The sequence below is a fragment of the Pristis pectinata genome, chromosome 37 (genome assembly GCF_009764475.1).
Source record: "Pristis pectinata isolate sPriPec2 chromosome 37, sPriPec2.1.pri, whole genome shotgun sequence".
Lineage (NCBI taxonomy): Eukaryota > Metazoa > Chordata > Chondrichthyes > Rhinopristiformes > Pristidae > Pristis > Pristis pectinata.
In genome coordinates, this window is record NC_067440.1 from 7,519,627 (window position 1) to 7,538,555 (window position 18,929).

Here is an 18,929-nt window from a genome sequence, read left to right on the forward strand (position 1 = left end):
TCAGCCTCCGACGCTCCAGAGAAAACAACCCAAGTTTGTCCAACCTTTCCTTGAAGTGCATGCCGTTCAGGATCCTGGTGAACCTCTTCTGCACCAAAGCCCTCACGTCGTTCCTGTAATGGAGCAACCAGAACTGCACACAATACTCCATGTGCCGGCCTGAACAAAGTTTGATACAGCGGCAACATGACTTCCTGTCCCTTATAATGCCCCAACTAATAAAGGCAGATATGCTACAGGCCTTCTTTACCACTCTAGCCACTCGTGTTGCCACTTTCAGGGAGCTGTGGACTTGGACCTCAAGATCCCTCAGTACATCAATGCTCCTAGGGGTCCTGCCTTTAACTGTGTACTTTCTTCTTGCACGGTAGTGTAGCGGTTAGCATAAACACTATTACAGCGCCAGTGACCCGGGTTCAATTCCGGCCGCTGTCTGTAAGGAGTTTGTACGTTCTCCCAGTGTCCGCGTGAGTTTCCTCCGGGTGCTCCGGTTTCCTCCCACATTCCAAAGACGTACGGGTTAGGAGCTGTGGGCGTGCTATGTCGGCGTCGGAAGCGTAGCGACACTTGCAGGCTGCCCCCAGCACATTCTCAGAAATGCAAAAAAAAATGCACTTCACTGTGAGTTTCGACGTACATGTGACTAATTAATAAATATCTTACTTTATTTGACCACCTCAACACCTCACACTTGCCCAGATTAAATTCCATCTGCCATTTAGTGCCACCTCATGTAAAAAATCCACCTCGGAGAGTGTGAACAGGAAGCTCCAGAAGAAAGGAGGAGGAGGTTCAGACATCAAGCCTGCTCCATGGTTCACTGAGGATGTTTTCTCCAGCTCGTTGTGTTCACGCTAACAAACTTCTACAGCCGCAGCGTCGAGAGTATCCTGACTGGTTGCATCAGGGTCTGGGACGGCAATTTGAATGCACAGGAATGTAAGAAGCTGCAGAGAGCAGTGAACTCAGCCCAATACATCACGGGCACAGCCCTCCCCACCATCGGGAGTATCTACAGGAGGTGCTGCCTTAAGAAGGCAACATCTAAGATTTCTTTACTAGTCACATGTACATCGAAACACACAGTGAAATGCATCTTTTGTGTAGAGTGTTCTGGGGGCAGCCCGCAAGTGTCGCCACGCTTCCGGCACCAACATAGCATGCCCACAACTTCCTAACCCGTACGTCTTTGGAAAGTGGGAGGAAACCGGAGCATCTGGAGGAAACCCATGCAGACACGGGGAGAACTTACAAACTCCTTAGAGACAGTGGCCAGAATTGAACCTGGGTCGCTGGCGCTGTAATAGCGTTACGCTAACTGCTACACTACTGTGCCTGCCCACCATCCAGGCCATGCCATCTTCTCGCAGCTCCCATCGGGCAGGAGGTACAGAAGCCTGAAGTCCCCACACCACCAGGTTCAGGAACAGCAACTTCCCTTCAACCATTCGGTTCTTGAACCAACCGGCACAACTCTGATCACTACCTCAGTACAGCAACACTGTGACCACTTTGCACTACAGTGGACTTTGTTTTTTTTCTAATTGTGTTCTTTCTTGTATAATTTATGTTAATTTACGTTTTTCTTGTGAATGTTGTGCCTCTGATGCTCTGTGCCTGTGATACTGCTGCAAGTAAGTTTTTCATTGCACCTGTGCACACATGGACTCGTGCACGTGACTATAAACCTGACCTTGACTTTTCACAGAACATGATTGAGGTTCCTGGTGCTGTGCTGGGAGACAGATTCACTCCCTTGGAGGATGTGACATTAACCTGAGGCAGGCCCCAAACCACCTCTCAGCTTGGACGCTAACGATCCCAGAAAGGTTTTTCAAAGTGTACGGTTGGCATGGTGGCATTGTAGTTAATTCTGCTTTTAGATAGACAAATGAACATGCAGGGAATGAGTGAGATAGATCATGTGCAAGCAGATAGGTTTAGTATAATTCGGCACAGACAATGTGGGCCGAAGGCCCTGTTCCTGTGCTGGACTGTTCTGTGTTATAGAACATCGAACGTTACAGCACAGTACAGGCCCTTCGGCCCACAATGTTGTGCCGACATTTTATCCTGCTCTAAGATCTATCTAACCCTTCCCTCCCACATAGTCCCCTATTTTTCTATCATTCATGTGTCTATCTAAGAGTATCTTAAATGTCCCTAATGTATCTGCCCCCACAACCTCTGCCGGCAGTGCGTTTCCATGCACCCACCACTCTCTGTGTAAAAAACGTACCCCTGACATCCCCCTTATACCTTCCTCCAATCACCTTAAAATGATGCCCCCTCGTGTTAGCCATTGTTGCCCTGGGAAAATGCCTCTGACTGTCCACTCGATCTATGCCTCTTATCATCTTGTACACCTCTCCAAAGGGAAAAGCCCTAGCTTGCTCAACCTATCCTCATAAGACATGCTCTCCAATCCAGGCAGCATCCTGGTAAATCTCCTCTGCTGTTAAATGTTCAGGGCAACATTTAAGATATCTTTATTAGTCACATGTACATCAAAACGCACAGTGAAATGCATCTTTTGCGTAGAGTGCTCTGGGGGCAGCCCGCAAGTGTCGCCACACTTCCAGCGCCAACATAGCATGCCCACAACTTCCTAACCCGTACGTCTTTGGAATGTGGGAGGAGACTGGAGCACCCGGAGGAAACCCACGCAGACACGGGGAGAACGTACAAACTCCTTACAGACCGTGGCCGGAATTGAACCCAGGTCGCTGGTGCTGTAATAGCGTTACACTAACCGCTACGCTACCATGCCAGCCCTTATTAATTCAACAACTTCAGTAAATAATCATTGTATCCACACTAACTCAAACTTTCTCACTCCTCGTAACCTCAGATTTCATTCATTGCCTCCCTCCCACACACCTTTCCTCAGCCGTCAAAGCCTCACCATGCATATTCCATGGTTCTGCGCATTACTGCAGTGTGCGTTTATATGTGCTGCTTTAGAATCATAGAACATAGAACAGTACAGCACAATACAGGCCCTTCAGCCCACAATGTTGTGCCGACCTTTAAACCTCGCCTAAGACTATCTAACCCCTTCCTCCCACATATCGCTCTATTTTAAATTCCTCCATATGCTTATCTAACAATCTCTTGAATTTGACCAATGTACCTGCCTCCACCACCGCCCCAGGCAGCGCATTCCATGCCCCAACCACTCTCTGGGTAAAAAACCTTCCTCTGATATCTCCCCACCCATTACTTTAAAGACATGCCCTCTTGTATTGAGCATTGGTGCCCTGGGAAAGCCCTCTATCTATTCCTCTTACTATCTTGTACACCTCTATCATGTCTCCTCTCATCCTCCTCCTCTCCAAAGAGTAAAGCCCTAGCTCCCTTAGTCTCTCCTCATGCTGCATACTCTCTAAACCAGGCAGCATCCTGGTAAATCTCCTCTGCACCCTTTCCAATGCTTCCACATCTTTCCTATAATGAGGCGACCGGAACTGGACACAGTACTCTAAGTGTGGTCTAACTAGAGTTTTGTAGAGCTGCATCATTACTTCACGGCTCTTAAACTCGATCCCTCGACTTATGAAAGCTAACATCCCACAAACTTTCTTAACTACCCTATCCACCTGCAAGGCAACTTTCAGGGGTCTGTGGATATGGACTTTATCCACATAACTTTAGCCTGCATTTCTACAGGCTATTTTAGATTGCACGTCTACGCACCATTTTAGCCTGCGTTTCCATGGATGACTTGAGCAAGTGTTGTTCCCGTGCCGCAGAATCTCCAGCCTATGCAGTCCACAGACAAATCATTGCACAGGCCGAGACCCTTCGTCAGGACTGGAAAGGAAGAGGGCAGAAGCCAGAATAAGAAGGTGGGGGGAGGGGGAGGAGCACATGTGGGCAGGGGAGAGGTGAGTCCAGGTGAGGGGGGTAGGTAGGTGGGTGGGGGAGGAAGGTGGGAAGATGTAAGAAGCTGATAGGTAGAAGAGGCCAAGGGCTGAAGAAGAAGGAGAGGGCAGTGGACCATGGAATAAAGGATGGGGGAGGGGACGAGAGGAGGTCATCAAGGTGGGGGAAGGGAGTCACAGGAATAAGGGAAGACAAGGGAGTGGGGGGTGGGACTGGGGGGGGAGAAAAGGAGAGGGTGGCTTTACCGGAAGTTGGAGAAATCGATGTTGAGGCCGTCAGGTTGGAGACTCCCGAGGCGGAATATGAGGTGTTGCTCCTCCAACCTGCGCCTGGACTCAACGTGGCAGTAGAGGAGGCCGTGGACAGACATGTCAGTTGTGGGAGTGGGATGTGGAATTGAAGTGGGTGGCCACCGGAGGTCCTGGCTGTTGTGGCGGACGGAGCGAAGGTGCTCGACGAAGCGGTCACTCCCAATCTGCGTTGGGTCTCACCGATGTAGAGGAGGCTGCACCGGGAGCGCCGACGCAATAAGTGACCCCCTCGGACTGGACTCACAGGTGAATCATTGCACAGGGAAGGTTGCAGTGGGGATTAAGGTGGCCATTCAGGCTGTCAGATTGTGGGAGGCTGTGTTTTGGTTGTGTGGATGTTTAGGCGGCAGTGGTATAGAGTTACATGGCACAGAAACAGGCCCTTCGGCCCAACTGTTCCTTGCTGATCAAGGTGCTCCATCCAAGATAGTCCCATTTGCCAGCATCCCTCTAAACCTTTCCCATCTGTGTACCTGTCCAACTGTCTTTTAAAAGTTGTTATTGTACCCTGCCTCAACCACTTCTTCTGGCAGCTCGCTCCACATACGCACCACAACCTGTGTAAAAAAGTTGCCCCTCAAGTTCCCATTAAATCTCTCCCCTCTCACCTAAACCTAAGCCAGATTAAACTGCATCTGCCATTTCTCTGCCCATATATGCAACTGATCTATATCCTGCTGTATCCTTTGGCAATCTTCTACACTTATCCACCAACCACCACCAACTCTTGTATCGTCTGCAGAATTACTAACCCACCCACCCATGTTTTTATCCAAGTCACTTATATGCACCACACACAGCAGAGGTCCCAGTACGGATCCCTGCGGAACACCCACTTGTCACGGACCTCCAGCCAGAATAACTGCCACCGACCACTAAGAGATTCTCCTCAAGTTCTGGCTGCACTTCAGCCCCACACTCCTGATCTTGGTCACCCGAGTGCGGTGGGGGGGGTGGTGGTGGAGTGGGCAGGGTGGTGGTCAGTTTGTCCCTGGGCCTGGCCAGGAGGCCATTCACGGGTCTAGGCGGCAGGGGCAGTTGAGGGTTCTTCCCGAGCCGACTGCCTGCCCCCTCTTCCGCATGCCCATGTGTGTCCCCGGAGAAGGAGCACGCGGTATCCACGGGTACAACGGGGGCTTTCCAGGACCGGTGGGTACCCCAGGGGCTCAAGTACGTTCTGGATAGTGATGTTGTAATTTGAAGCTATTGACTGTAAATAGTGTGAATTGTGGAATATTGATGTGATGCTGTAATCACTGAATAAACCTCTGGAAAGGAAAACAAAATATTAGGCGGCAGTCAGGAAACGTGATTGAGAGGTTTCGGAGTGGATAATAGAGGAAGCTGTCAATTAACACAGTGAGGAAATGTGCATCGAACAGCCTTCAGAAAAGGGAATCTGATGTTAGGTCTGTGGGGCGTAAAAAGGGATTCCTGCAGTCATCCAGTCTTAAAGAGACACAGCACAGAAAGAGGCCCTTCGGCCCACCGAGTCCGTGCCGACCATCAATCACCCATTTACACTGATCTCATTTCACTCTCCCCACATTCTCATCAACTTCCCCCAGATCCTACCCCTCACACACACAGTATGGACGATTCACACACACACACACACACACACACACACACACACACACACACACACACACACAGAGCTCTGTAGGTCAGGATTGAACCCACACACACACACACACACCACACACCACACACACCACACACACACACAGAGCGCTGGAGGTCGGGATTGAACCCACACACGCAAAACACACACACACACACACACACACAGAGCGCTGGAGGTCGGGATTGAACCCACACACGCAAAACACACACACACACACACACACACACACACACACACACACACACACACACACACACACAGAGTGCTGGAGGTACACAGCGCTGGAGGTCAGGATTGAACCCACACACAACACACACACACACAACACATACATGCAACAGACATACACAACACACAACACCAACACAAACAGCACTGGAGGTCAAGATCGAACCCACGGACAGCACACAGACAACAAACGCACACACACACACACACACACACACACACACACAGAGCGCTGGAGGTCGGGATTGAACCCACACACGCAAAACACACACACACACACACACAGCGCTGGAGGTCGGGATTGAACCCACACACGCAAAACACACACACACACACACACACACACACACACACACACAGCGCTGGAGGTCGGGATTGAACCCACACACGCAAAACACACACACACACACACAGAGCGCTGGAGGTCGGGATTGAACCCACACACGCAAAACACACACACACACACACACACACACACACACACACACAGAGTGCTGGAGGTACACAGCGCTGGAGGTCAGGATTGAACCCACACACACACACACACACACACACAACACATACATGCAACAGACATACACAACACACAACACCAACACAAACAGCACTGGAGGTCAAGATCGAACCCACGGACAGCACACAGACAACAAACACGCACACACACACACACACACACACACACACACACACAGACACACAGACACACAGACACACACACACACACACAGCGCTGGAGGTTGGGATCGAACCTATGTCTCTGGAGCTATGAGGCGGCGGCTGTACCCACTGCGCCACTGTGCCGCCAGCATGTAAGACCCCACAGTGGAAGGTGAGAGTTGCAGCTATAAATATCAGAGGTGATAACCTGGGCGAGGGAACTGTCAGCCACACAATGAGAGGGAGGAAACAGCCAGGAGTTCTCAGGCTGGATCAGATGTTGGAAGCGAGATTGTCCATTGAGTTGCCCAGCCAAGACAAAACAGATCTATGGTTGGCTCTGCGTGTGATCTCACTGGCGATGTGCGAGCCTTGTCTGTCACTGCTTGCTGTGCCAGCAGTGAGCACAGACCCTGGCAGCAGGCCAGCGCAGAACAATGGCTGGTCCTCCTGGGACACACGTCAACCAGACGAGCAGTGAATGGACAAGGATCGGCGGGGGAGCAGGGGCAGCGGGCTCATGGGGGGAGAGAGGAGGGACGTGATGGGGGGAGAGGGGAGGGGTAGGGTGGGGGGAGAGAGGAGGGATGTGGTGGGGGAGAGGAGAGGGGGAGGAACGTGGTGGGGGGGAGTGGGGAGGGGCGTGGTAGGGGAGTGGGGAGGGGGTAGGGTGGGGGGAGAGGGTAGGGGTGTGGTGGGGGAGGGGGGGAGGGATGTGGTGGGGGGAGCGGGGAGGGGGTAGGGTGGGGGGGAGAGGGTAGGGGTGTGGTGGGGGAGGGGGGAGGGTAGGTGGGGGAGAGGGGAGGGGTAGGGTGGGGGAGGGGGGAGGGGTAGGTGGGGGAGAGGGGAGGGGTAGGGTGGGGGAGGGGGGAGGGGTAGGGTGGGGGAGAGGGGAGGGGTAGGGTGGGGGAGAGGAGTAGGGTGTGGGTGGGGGCGGGGGAAGGATGTGGTGGGGGAGTGGGGAGGGGCGTGGTAGGGGAGGGGGAGGGATGTGGTGGGGGGAGAGGGGAGGGGCGTGGTAGGGGAGTGGGGAGGGGTAGGGTGGGGGGAGAGGGTAGGGGTGTGGTGGGGGAGGGGGGAGGGATGTGGTGGGGGGAGAGGGGAGGGGCGTGGTGGGGGAGTGGGGAGGGGTAGGGTGGGGGGAGAGGGTAGGGGTGTGGTGGGGGAGTGGGGAGGGGTTAGGGTGGGGGAGAGGGGAGGGGTAGGGTGGGGGAGTGGGGAGGGGTAGGGTGGGGGGAGAGGGGAGGGGCGTGGTGGGGGAGTGGGGAGGGGTAGGGTGGGGGAGTGGGGAGGGGTGTGGTGGGGGAGGGGGGAGGGGTAAGGTGGGGGAGGGGGGAGGGGTAGGGTGGGGGAGAGGGGAGGTGTAGGGTGGGGGAGTGGGGAGGGGCGTGGTAGGGGAGGGGGGAGGGATGTGGTGGGGGGAGAGGGGAGGGGTAGGGTGGGGGGAGGGGGGAGGGGTAGGGTGGGGGAGTGGGGAGGGGCGTGGTAGGGGAGGGGGGAGGGATGTGGTGGGGGAGTGGGGAGGGGTAGGGTGGGGGAGAGGGGAGGGGGGAGGGGTAGGGTGGGGGAGAGGGGAGGGGGGAGGGGTAGGGTGGGGGAGAGGGGAGGGGTTAGGGTGGGGGAGAGGGGAGGGGTAGGGTGGGGGAGTGGGGAGGGGTAGGGTGGGGGGAGGGGGGAGGGGTAGGGTGGGGGAGTGGGGAGGGGTAAGGTGGGGGGAGGGGGGAGGGTAGGGTGGGGGAGTGGGGAGGGGTGTGGTTGGGGGAGGGGGGAGGGGTGTGGTGGGGGAGTGGGAGGGGTTAGGGTGGGGGAGGGGGAGGGGTAGGGTGGGGGAGAGGGGAGGGGCGTGGTAGGGGAGGGGGGAAGGGATGTGGTGGGGGGAGAGGGGAGGGGGGAGGGGTAAGGTGGGGGGAGGGGGGAGGGGTAGGGTGGGGGAGTGGGGAGGGGTAGGGTGGGGGAGTGGGGAGGGGTAGGGTGGGGGGGAGGGGGGGAGGGGTAGGGTGGGGGAGTGGGGAGGGGGGAGGGGTAGGGTGGGGGAGTGGGGAGGGGTAGGGTGGGGGGAGTGGGGAGGGGTAGGGTGGGGTAGTGGGGAGGGGTAGGGTGGGGGAGAGGGGAGGGGCGTGGTGGGGGAGTGGGGGAAAGTGTGGGTGGAGAAGGGGGGATGTGGCGGGGAGAGGGGGCAGGGTGGGGGGAGAGGGCAGGGCAGGGCAGGGCAGGACACGTGGAGAAACCTTTCGCATTGCTGTTCTGATTTTAAATATGAACATTCGATCCGAATCCAATTCCGCCTCAGATCCACACTCGCTCTTGCTGTAACCCTTCATCTCTCTCCTCTCCCTCTCTCTCCATCCTACTCTCGATCTGTCCTTCCCTCCTCTCTCTCTCAGTCCCTCTTTCGTCCCATTTCTCATTCTCTCTCTCACTCCTTCTCTCTCCCCCTCTCTCCCTCTGTCCCTTTCTCTCTCTCTCTGCCTTCTCTTCCCCCTCTCTCCCCTCTCTCTTCCTCCCCTCTCTCTCCCTCCCCTTCCTCTCTCTCCCACCCTCTCTCCCTCCCCTCTCTCCCCCCTCTCTCTCTCCCTCCCTCTCTCTCTCTCCCACCCTCTCTTCCCTCCCCTCTCTCTCCCACCCTCTCTCCCTCCCTCTCTCTCTCTCTTTCCTCCCTCTCTCCCCTCTTCTCTTCTCCCCTCCCCCTCTCTCTTCCTCTATCTTTCTCCCTGCACCCCCCCCCCCCCCCACACACCTCTATTTCTCTGCACCCTTTAGCTCTGGTTACCTGTATAAATAGACCAGGAGTGGGAGGACTCGGGCACCCTCGGCCGCTGCTCAAACTGTTAATGAGATCATGACTGATCTGTTTTGGAACTCGACCCCATTCCCACCTCTCCCCCCATGACTCTTCACCCCCTCACTTTCCACAAACCAATCTCCCCCCCCGCCTTAAAAATGGTCACAAGACTCTGCTCCTTTGAGAGTCCCAAAGACTCACAACCCTACAACACCCTCTCCGCACCCACCCTGTTGAGACCCCTCAAGGTCTTATGTTTCAATCGTGTCGCCTCTCACTTCTCTAAACTCCAGTGGACACAAGCCTGGTCCGTCCAACGTTAAGGCCACCAGCCCTTTCCAGGTATAAATCTGGTAAACCTTCGCTGAACCATCTCCAATGCATTAACGTCCTTGGAGACACCAGAGTCTGCAGATGCTGGAAATCTGGAGCAACACACAAGATGCTGGAGGAACTCAGCGGGTTGGGCATCATCTGTGAAGGGAGATGGACAGTCAACGGAAGTGGACAGATCTTGACCTGAAACGTCGACGGTTCATTTCCCTCCACAGATGCTGCCCGACCCGCAGAGCTCCCCCAGCATCTTGTCTGGGAGATGTCTTCCCTTCAATATAGGGAGCAGTACTGTACTCCTGATGTGCAGGATGGATGAATCAGGTGCGTTGGGGGGGGAATTGGGTTTACATTCACCAGACTGAAGAAAGAGAGGTGACCTCAATCGTCATTTATAAAATCCTAACGGGGTTGGATAGGCGAGGTGAGGGAGGATGTTCTTGATGGCTCGCAAAAGCAGGGGTCTTATCTTAAGGATATGGCATAGACCATGTCGGACTGAGGTGAGGAGAGATTTCTTCGCCCAGAAAGCGGTTAATGTGGGGATGTCTCTCTCTCAGGCGGTGAGCTCTAGAACACCCTCCACCTCTCGTCCTTGCTCTCTCTCCCGCCCCTGCGTGTGCCTTGAGCTCTTTATAACCCGCTCCCTCTCCCCCCCGCCTCCATCCCCCTCCCTCCCCCACCATTGCCTCTGATCCAAGTCTCACTCCGTGTAACAAGGGAGGCGATTCAGTCCCTCGGGGTGTTGCTCCGCACAGTTAGAACTTAAATCGATCTGCAGCACAGTGGACAATCTGCTGGAGAACTCAGCGGGTTGAGCAGCATCTGTGGGGGAGAGGGATTGTCAATGCTTTCAGGTTAATGAAGGTTAAGGAGGTTGGACTTGTCACTGAACACTCCAGTGAACTACAGATGTTGAAAGTGTCCTGACTGGTTGCGTCACGGTCTGGTACAGCAATTCGAATGCGCAGGAGCGTAAGAAGCTGCAGAGAGCAGTGGACTCTGCCCAATACATCACGGACACATCCCTCCCCACCATCGGGAGTATCTACAGGAGGTGCTGCCTCAAGAAGGCAACATCCACCATCAAAGATCCCCATCATCGATCCCGTGCCATCTTCTCGCAGCTCCATCGGGCAGGAGGTACAGAAGCCTGAAGTCCCACACCACCAGGTTCAGGAACAGCTACTTTCCTTCAACCATTCGGTTCTTGAACCAACCTGCACAACCCTAATCACTGCCTCAATACAGCGACACTGTGACCACTTCGTACTACAGTGGATGTTGTTTTTTTAGTTCCAATTGTGTTCTTTCTTGTAAAAATTGGGTTTAATTGATGTTTTTCTTGCGAATGTTGTGTCTCTGACGCTGTGTGCCTGTGACGCTGCTGCAAGTAAGTTTTTCATTGCACCTGTGCACACATGGACTTGTGCAGATGACAATAAACTTGACTTTGACTTTGACTTTGAAACCCTGCCTCAGGACTGAGAGCGGAGAGTGGTCAACCTCTGCCTAGACTCCACTAACCTGCTTTTACACTTGTTCCGTGGCCTGTCCCTTTAAGGGCTCTGGGGCTCATGGGGTTGAGCACGGAGGCCACAGATCCAGGGGCAGAGTGTGTGGGGGGAGGAGGAGGAGGGGGAACCGTTTCCAGTGGGGAGAGAGCATAGACAAAGGTGTCACCACCCAGAGACAACCTGATGGAGGTATCACTAGACAGGGAGTCACAGGACGGGGAAGGGGGTGTCATCAGTTTTTAAACCAGTATCCGTCTCTCCCTGTTCTGGGACTTCTTCCCCTTGTCCGTTCCCAGACGTGAGAAAGAGAAGCCACTCTGACCCTCGAGTCTGCTGTACCGTCTGATAACGTAAACCCTTCTCCCAACCGTACCTTCTCTCCCCACCCCAACCACTGATTCCCGTCGACAATGGCCCTTGAATTTACTCAAGACCACAGCGTCCATGTTGGGAAGGGAGGGACTTAAATTTGTCTCCATTGAGAAGTTCCCCCATCTCAGTCCAAAATGGGTTAGAGTCTGCCCCGAGTTCCGAACTCTCCCTCCTGAGGAGGAATCCCCTCAGGAATCCCCTGCAGCATTTCCCCTTCTCAGTGAGGTCTCCACTCATTCGGAATTTGACTCAATCCTGAAGACAACATAGAACATTACAGCACAGTACAGGCCCTTCGGCCCACAATGTTGTGCCGACATTTTATCCTGCTCTAAGATCTATCTAACCCTTCCCTCCCACATAGCCCTCCATTTCTCTATCATTCATGTGTTTATCTAAGAGTCTCTTAAATGTCCCTAATGTATCTGCCCCCACAACCTCTGCCGGCAGTGCGTTCCACGCACCCACCACTCTCTGTGTAAAAAACGTACCCCTGACATGCTCCTTATACCTTCTTCCAATCACCTTAAAATTATGTCCCCTTGTGTTAGCTATTGTCGCACTGGGAAAAAGTCTCTGACTGTCCACTCGATCTATGCCTCTTATCATCTTGTACACCTCTATCAAGTCCCCTCTCATCCTCCTTCTCTCCAAAGCGAAAAGCCCTAGTTCACTCAACCTATCCTCATAAGACATGCTCTCCAATCCAGGCAACATCCTGGTAAATCTCCTCTGCACCCTCTCTAAAGCTTCCACATCCTTTCTATAATGAGGCGACCGGAATTAAATACAATACTCCAAGTGTGGTCCCACCAGAGTTCTATAGAGCTGCAACATCACCTCGTGGCTCTTGAAATCAATACCCCAACTAATGAATCTCCATATGCCTTATTAACAACCCTATCGACCTGCGTAGAAACCTTGAGGGATCTATGGACGTGGACCCCAAGGTCCCTCTGTTTCTCCACACTGCTAAGAGTCCTGCCATTAACCTTGTATTCTGCCTTCAAATTCAATCTCCCAAAGTGTATCACTTCACACTTTTCCGGGTTGAACTCCATCTGCCACTTCTCAGCCCAGCTCTGCATTCTATCAATATCCTGTTGTAATCTACAGCAACCTTCTACACTATCCACAACACCACCAACCTTTGTATCATCAGCAAACTTACTAACCCACCCTTCCACATCCTCATCCAAGTCATTTATAAAAATTACAAAGAGCAAGGGTCCCAGAACAGATCCCTGTGGAACACCACTGGTCACCAAACTGCGGAACTGCCCTGATCCTGGGAAACCGTCACCTACACGGGTTTTCCTTTGAGAGCAAAGGAATTCTTCCTTTGGTCTGAAGCTGAATTCCAGCGCAACTTTGGAGGTCGGTTATATTTTTAATTTATTTATCTTTTCAGATGTGGGCATCGCTGGAAAGGCCAGCATTTATTTCCCATCCCTAACTGCCCCTTGAGAGGTAGGAGTGAGCCGCCTACTTGCAGGCCTTCTGGTGAAGTTGCCCCTGTGGCACTGTTGAGGAGAGAGTTCTAGGGTTCAGACCCAGTGACAGTGTAGGAACGGTGATAGACCTCCAAGTTGGGACGGGGTGTGGCTTGGAGGGGAACCTGCAGGCGGCGGTGCTCCCCTGCACCCCACCGCCCTCGTCCTTCTCGGCGGGAGAGGCGGCGGGTTCTGGAGTAGCTGGGGTGGGTAGCTGCAGCATGTTCTGTAGACGGCACGCACTGCGGCCACTGTGCGCCGGCAGTGGGAGGGAGGGGGTGTTTGGAGGGGTGGGTGGTGGATGGGGAGCCGATCGAGCGGGCTGCTCTGGCCCGGGCAGTGTCGAGCTTCTCGAGAGTTGTTGGAGCCACACTCACCCAGGCAAGGAAACTGCGGAGAGTTGTGGACATGGCTCAGCACATCACGTAAACCAGCCTCCTTGCCTTGTTATGTTTACTTTGCTGTGTAAATTATGTATAATTTATGTTAATTCAAGTTTATGTTAAGTTTATGTTAGGCTAAGGAAGTTCGGCATGTCCCCGTTGACCCTCACTAACTTTTATTGATGCACCCTAGAAAGCATCCTATCCAGATGCATCACGGCTTGGTATGGCAACTGCTCTGCCCAGGACCACAAGAAACTGCAGAGAGTTGTGGACACAGCCCAGCGCATCACAGAAACCAGCCTCCCCTCCTTGGACTCCGTCTACACTTCCCGCTGCCTCGGGAAAGCAGCCAATATAATCAAAGACCCCCACCCACCCCGGACATTCTCTCTTCTCCCCTCTCCCATCGGGCAGAAGATACAAAAGCCTGAAAGCACTTACCACCAGGCTCAAGGACAGCTTCTACCCCGCTGTTATAAGACTATTGAACGGTTCCCTCGGACAATAAGATGGACTCTTGACCTCACAATCTACCTCGCAGTGGCCCTTGCACCTTATTGTCTGCCTGCACTGCACTTTCTCTGTAACTGTAACACTATATTCTGCATTCTGTTATTGCTTTTCCCTTGTACTACCTCGATGTACTGATGTGATGAAATGATCTGTATGGATGGCATGCAAAACAAAGATTTTCACTGTACCTCAGTACGTGTGACAATAATAAACCAATCCCAATTACCAGTTAAGCAGAGAGTGTTCCACTGCACTCCTGACTTCGGCCTGGTAGATGGCAGAAAGATAGTGTGGCGGATGTTGAGTACATGGACTGTAATGTGAAAGGTCATGGCTGTCATGTGACGCCACTAGGTACTGGTCGAAAGTGACACCACTGTCAATCAGGGTCTAGCCCCACCCAGCCATTAGCAGCACACTCTGACCATTGGTCCCTGTGCACACCTCTCATACCTGGCCATGACCCATTGGACTTCTTGAATTACCTGAGCTAGATCCACCCAGCTCTCCAGCACAATAAAGGATACCACATGTGTGTGGCCCTTCCTCTCTTTTGATTGCTGTCGGGGTTGAAACCATGTCGAGTAACCACTGGTAAGAGTGTGTGCGTCCACAGGGGCTTAGGGGCGTTTTTAAGTAGATTCCCAGTAGCATAGAGCCGTTGCTTGTCCCAGAGGCAGGGAGAGGTTCAGGCACAGTATTGCATTTTTTCCCTAACCAGTTGTAACGAGTTTAGTGTGTGTGTGTGTGTGTGTGTGTGTGTGTGTGTGTGTGTGTGCGCGCGCACTTCACCCCTGTTGCGACTCCCCTCACGTTTCGCGATCACCCAAGCGCGTGAGTGTGCATCCGTTCCCGTCATTCTGTTCCCGTGTTTGTCTTTGTAGATAAATTCTTTTTAAAATCCAAAGACTTGTGTCCGGATACCTCTGCCTTTGAGATCTGAAAGAACCTTTTCCCACAACATGGACTAACTCCACCTCTTTCCCCTCCCTCCCAGAACCAGTCCGAAAATAAGGGTTGGACATTCAGGAAAAAGATGGAAAATCTCCTCCTCCAGAGACAGGTGAATCTCTGGGGCTCCCTCCCTGAGAGTAGTGACTCGTGGACGGTGGAAAGGCCTTGGGGTTATCAGGAGGGGAGTCCACTCACCTCAGAATTCTTCTTCCATGTCAGTGGGTGGGACTGCCTCGCACCGGCCAATGAGGCGAGCAGAATCCAAAAGGGATCATTAAACAGATGAGATGAAAGGAAGAAAGAAAAGTCGGTGTGGAGAGAGCTGGTTAGTAGGTTCGCTGTCTGTTGTACACTGTCCGCTGTGTATTGGTTTATTATTGTCACTTGTACTGAGGTAGTGAAAAACTTGTCTTGCAAACTGGTCGTACAGGTCAATTCATTACACAGTGCAGTTACGTTGAGTTGGTACAGAGTGCATTGAGGTAGTACAGGTAAAAACAATAACAGTACAGAGTAAAGTGTCACAGCTACAGAGAAAGTGCAGTGCAATAAGGTGCAAGGTCACAACAAGGTAGATCGTGAGGTCAGAGTCCATCTCATCGTATAAGGGAACCATTCAATAGTCTTATCACAGTGGGGTAGAAGCTGTCCTTGAGCCTGGTGGTACGTGTCCTCAGGCTCTTGTATCTTCTACCTGATGGAAGAGGAGAGAAGAGAGGATGACCCGGGTGGGTGGGGTCTTCGATTATGTTGGCTGCTTCGCCAAGACAGCGAGAGGTGAAGACAGAGTCCAAGGAGGGGAGGTTGGCTTCCGTGACACACTGGGCTGTGTCCACAACTCTCTGCAGTTTCTTGCGGTCCCGGGCAGAGCAGTTGCCGTACCAAGCTGCGATGCATCCAGATAGGATGCTTTCTGTGGTGCATCAGTAAAAGTTGGTGAGTGTCAAAGGGGAGAAACCAAATTTCTTTAGCCTACTGAGGAAGTAGGCGCACTGGTGAGCTTTCTCGGCTGTGGCATCTACGTGATTTGACCAGGACAGGCTGTTGGTGATGTTCACTCCCAGGAACTCGAAGCTCTCAACCCTCTTGACCTCAGCACCATTGATGTAGACAGGTACATGTACACCGCCCCCTTTCCTGAAGTCAATGGGAGAATTAAGGAGGAGCTGATGGGGCTGTGAGAGACAGCAGGTTACAGGTTACAGGTTAAGTGCAGCTTAGGGACTGCTGGGGTTGCTGAGGAAGGATATACTGGCTTTGGAGGGGGTGCAGGGGAGGTTCACCAGGTTGATTCTGGAGATGAGGGGGGTTAGCCTGTGAGGAGCAATTAGTTGTCGCCTGGGAATATACTCACTGGACTTCAGAAGAATGAGAAGGGATCTTATAGAAACATATAAAATTATAAAAGGGATGTATAAGATTGAGTCAGGAAGGTTGTTTCCACTGGTAGGTGAGACTAGAACCAGGGGACATAGCCTCAAGATTTGGGGGAGTAGATTTAGGACTGGGATGAGGAGGAACTGCTTTTCCCAGAGAGTAGTGAACCTGTGGAATTCTCTGTCCAGGGAAGCAGTGGAGGCTCCCTCATTAAATATGCTGTATTTAAGACACAATTAGATAGATTTTTCATAAGATAAGATATCTTTACTAGTCACACGTACATCGAAACACACAGTGAAATGCATCTTTTGCCTAGAGTGTTCTGGGGGGCAGCCCGCAAGTGTCGCCACGCTTCCGGCGCCAACATAGCACGCCCACAACTTCCTAACCCGTACGTCTTTGGAATGTGGGAGGAAACCTGAGCACCCGGAGGAAACCCACACAGAGATGGGGAGAACGTACAAACTCCGTACAGACAGCGGCAGGAATTGAACCTCGGTCGCTGGCGCTGTAATAGTGTTATGCTAACCACTACACTACCGTGCTTGAGAAACAAAGGACTGCAGATGCTGGCATCTAGATGAAATCTGGATAGATTTTAAATTAAGGGTTCTGGGGAAAAGGCAGGTAGGTGGAACTGAGTCCACGGCCAGATCAGCCATGATCTTATTGAATGGTTGAGCAGGCTCGAGGGGCCTAGTCCTGCTCCTATTTCTTACGTATGTTCTTATGAGAGGCTCGATGGGCTGAACGGCCTCATTCTGTGCTTCAAGAAATGCGAATTTTTTCCCCCATCTACCTGTGTATGTGGGTGGGGGGGGGGTGTGTGGGGGTTGGAGTCACATTAATTCCCCGCATTAAACCCTGGGAATTAAAGTCCGTAATCGCCCACTTTGCGATGCGGCTGGAGTTACATATAGGCTGGGACCTCCTCTCTACCCTCCCCCCTCACTCAGCCTCACTATTCCCCACCACCCCATTCCCAGACTTCACACAATGGGTTGAACAAAGGGAGCCCCTTCTACCTTCCTTCCCCTTGACGTAAGACATGGGAAAACTATTGGTGTTCCCCGGTACTACCTCAATGCTCTGTGACGAAATGATGGAAGTTTATCCCTGTAACTCGGTACATGTGACAGTAATAAGTCAATTTACCAATTTAAATGGATGTAGATGGGTGCCTGATGGCTAGCATTGACACTGTGGGCTGAAGGGTCTGTTTCTGTGCCGTGTGACTCCCCCACTCACCCAGTGTGGGCCCCCCTTCTAAAAGAGAGCCTCACGCAGTCAGGGCATCGAGTGACGTGGGCAATGTATTAACTGCCAGCTCACCTCTTTCAAACGTCCCACTGTAAGGGATTCCCGAGCCCTGGAAAAGATTCCTAGCCCTGGGTGAGGTGGAAGTGTCTGATCGAATGGCGTCTCGGCTCGCCCACAGCGAGGCGATCAGCAGCATCAAAAGGAACAGCGTTAACAATTTGTTGGGTGATTCAGACACTGACCCAGTTTGTCTTTCAAACTCGAATGACTGCATTGTTCATTTTAGAAGGATACATCAGGAAACAGCAATCAGTTTATTTTTTATTTTCCTTCCCTGAGGGTGAAAGGTCATGTGCACTGCCTTTTATCGGTGGTTTCCTCTGTACTGTAATCTTGTGGCGCCAGGATGAAGAAGGAAATATCCTCGCCTGCTCCGAATTCTAAATAAAATTAACCTCCACTACACCTCCACAATCCCACCCCTTTCCCTGCTGTTACATCAGCCCTGTCATCACCAGAGTAAGATCCAAGAGCTTTGTTTGTAAACCTATTACTTCTTGGGGCCTACTAAATTCAGGCTTCTGCACCATCGGAGCAGGGGAGGCCACTCAGTCCCTCGAGTGTCCTCCTATCGTGGTCTCCATCTAAAAGTCAAAGTCCAGTTTATTGTCATATGCACAAGTAAATTAGTTTATTATTGTCACATGTACTGAGGTACAGTGAAAAACTTGTCTTTTTGGGACAGTGTGGAGGCAGCTACACTCTGTGTCTGACCCCGGGAGTGTGCAATGGGACAATGTTAGAGGGAGCTTCACTCTATGTCTGACCCCGGGAGTGTGTGATGGGACGGTGTAGAGGGAGCTTCACTCTGTGTCTGACTCTGGGAGTGTGTGACGGGACAGTGTAGAGGGAGCTTCACTCTGTGTCTAACCCCAGGAGTGTGTGATGGGACGGTGTAGAGGGAGCTTCACTCTGTGTCTGACCCCGGGAGTATGTGACGGGACGGTGTAGAGGGAGCTTCACTCTGTGTCTGACCCCGGGAGTGTGTGATGGGACGGTGTAGAGGGAGCTTCACTCTGTGTCTGACCCCGGGAGTGTGTGACGGGACGGTGTAGAGGGAGCTTCAAAGGAGATGTGCGGGGCAAGTTTTTACAGAGTGGTGGGTGCCTGGGACGGGCTGCTGGGGGTGGGGGTGATATGAGAGGCCCCTGAACATGCAGGGAATGGTGGG

General features: G+C 52.8%; 1 protein-coding gene across 2 annotated transcripts in view; it reads right to left on the minus strand.

Annotated features, from left to right (window-relative positions):
* LOC127586694 (phospholipid scramblase 2-like) overlaps nucleotides 1-18,929 on the minus strand; it is a 156,998-nt gene that overhangs the window by 6,426 nt on the left and 131,643 nt on the right. The window lies entirely within an intron of this gene.